General features: G+C 42.4%; 1 pseudogene; it reads right to left on the bottom strand.

Moving 5' to 3' along the window:
* Positions 1-323: 323 nt before the first annotated feature.
* LOC118895806 lies at positions 324-1448 on the bottom strand (annotated as a pseudogene).
* Between the last annotated feature and the right edge of the window lie 1370 nt (positions 1449-2818).

Here is a 2818-nt window from a genome sequence, read left to right as displayed (position 1 = left end):
TACCTGATACAATGAAAAGAAAAAGAAAAAGGCAAAGCTACAACAGATAAAAGACCTCAGGCATGTACATCTAATTGACACTACATTGCATTAATCAATAGCTGCACTTTTTGCAAACTGTGGCTATGACAGTCCTGAACAAGAAGGGTTTCCTGTTTAAGCTGCAGTAACTTTTCTGACTAAGGATCATCATTCCTTCTGTGGCAGATTTTTGCAGTTCCTCTAATGCATTTGGGACGACTGTCTCAAAGTAACCTGCAGCTTTCCTGACAACTCCTCGCTCTGTCTCCTGCTAAGAACTGTAGCCCTTTTCTTCTGAGTTTTTAGAACCTTCTGCTACCCTATCCACAACTTCCACCACCAGATCCATAGCCACCACCATAGGGACTTCCCGAGCTTCTTCCACCAAAACTGCCCCCCCTTCATGGGTCCATAATTTGACTGCTGTTGTCCACTATAATTTCCAAAATCATTATAGCTCCCACTGCCACCATAGTTACCTCCAAAATTTCCTCCTTCACTGTAACCATCATATCCCCCCCCGACTGCCACCATATCCTCCACCTTGGTTTCCGTATCCTGGCCCACCACCACCATAGCCTCCTCTACTACTGTAACCAGGACCACCGCCATAGTTACCACCATCGCTTCCAAATCCATCATATCCACCATCACCTCCTCCACGACTACCTCTGCTGCCACCACCTCCACCACCATAGCCTCCTCTTCCACCAAAGTTTCCCCCACGGCCAGTTACCTCCACCGCCTCCAAAGTTTCCTCCATGACCCACAAAGCTGCCAGATCCACCTCCATGACCTCTTTGTGATCCAGCAGATTGCATTTCTTGTTTAGAAAGGGCCTTTTTCACTTCACAATTATGCCCATTAAGAGTGTGGTATTTCTGAACAATCTTATCAACTGTATCATGATCATCAAAAGTTACAAAAGCAAATCCTCTCTTTTTTCCACTCTTCTTCCACAACTTCTATGGTTTCAATCTTGCCATACTTTTCAAAGTAGTCTCTCAAATTATATTCTTCTGTATCTTCTTTAATACCACCAACAAAAATTTTCTTCACTGTTAGATGGGCACCAGGCTTTACAGAATCCTCTCTAGAAACAGCTCTCTTTGGTTCCACTACATACCCATCAACCTTGTGTGGTTGAGCACACATTGCTGCATCCACCTTTTCAACACAATAGTAAGTCACAAAACCAAAGCCCCTGGAACGTTTTGTTTGGGGGTCTCTCATCACCACACAATCTGTAAGTGTGCCCCATTTCTCAAAATGTTCTCTTAAGCTATCATCTGTAGTTTCAAAGCTCAGACCACCAATGAACAGTTTTCTCAACTGTTCTGGTTCTTCTGGATCATGGCCCTCCTCTCCCCGCGGCGGCGGCGGCCAGAGTCGGGCTGGGGGCGACCGGGCGGTGGTTTTACCTCCATTTTGAGACCGGACTCGCCTAGGCAAGCTTCTTAAAAGGAAGCAATTCAGCTGGGAGGAACACCATTTTCACCCTTCTCCTGCTGCCTGGAATGTGGGGTGTGATGACTTTACCTCAAGAGCAGCCATCCTGAGCCATGAGGTAATTTAGAGCACAACATCCAAATCTAATGCAGTGGAAAAAGTGGTAGAAGGAGTCTGATCTCTGATGACTCAATGGATTGCCTGTTTTTGCACATCTTTAGTGTGAGAGGAGAAACACTTGCATGTCTTCCCCTCTTATGTTAACCAAATCTATTCCTAATTAATACAGAATCAAAGCAAAGAAATGGGTTGTGGGTTAGAGATAGGCATGAGGTCAATAGATGTTTTGTTTGCTTGTTTTTAAGTCAAATGATTCACTGAGTAGGAATCAGATACTCTGATCTATTCTTTGGAAAAATTCCACAGTTATTCAAGATACCTGTTATAAAAGTTTTTGTTTCTGGATTTAGATTTAGTGTATTAGTCAGGGTTCTTGTGTCCAAGCTATAGAAACTGATTCTGGCTGGTTTAAGCAGAAAAGGAAATGCCCGAAGGCAATCAGTGCCTAACTGAATTGTGGATGGCCTGGAAGTCAGGCTTGGACAATAGGTAGAAAGAGGCAGGCAGGACACAGGACCACAGATACAGTCATGTCATGGAATCGGTCTGTCAGGGACACCATAGCCATTGCTGATGAACTCCGGATGCCCCTTCTGCTCACACTACTCCTGGAGGCTGAATGCTATTGCCAAATAGATTCTCTGCCACCATCCCCTCCTTCTTTGTGTCATAAGTGCCTTATTCAAAATCTGTGATGGAGTAACTGATTGACCTAACTTATGTACCCTTCTAGCTGCCAGGGAGGCTGGGAAAGAAACATTCTGGCTTTTTTAGACTTCTAGAGTGAGAGGTGCCTCCCACAAAAAATCATATAGGGGTTCAGATGCCAGGTGAACAAAGTAATAATTAAAAATACCAGCAAATATCTACTACATTTAGTTTCTTAAGTATTATAATAAATAATATTTAGTATTCATTTAAAGAGTTGACAGGTAAGCGACACATACCATGGTAATTTCAATATGGATTTTTAGGTCTATTTGGATTATGAAGTGGTGTGGGCAGAAGGGGGTATCCAGAAAGATAAGTATTTAAAACTGCAATAAATTACTAAAATATACAGAAAAGAAATCAAAGGTACATTTGAATGGTAAAATCAGCTTCTGTGTCATAGGCTTATTGTTAAGATAAGGTAGGAAAATGTAAATGTAAATGTCAAATAAAAATATTTTGTAAAAGTAGAGTATACCTGTGCATGTCTTTTGAGTACAGGGTAATGTCTACAGCA

The sequence above is a fragment of the Balaenoptera musculus genome, chromosome 5, assembly GCF_009873245.2.
Source record: "Balaenoptera musculus isolate JJ_BM4_2016_0621 chromosome 5, mBalMus1.pri.v3, whole genome shotgun sequence".
NCBI classification, from domain to species: domain Eukaryota; kingdom Metazoa; phylum Chordata; class Mammalia; order Artiodactyla; family Balaenopteridae; genus Balaenoptera; species Balaenoptera musculus.
This window is presented reverse-complemented; position numbering and strand designations above follow the sequence as displayed.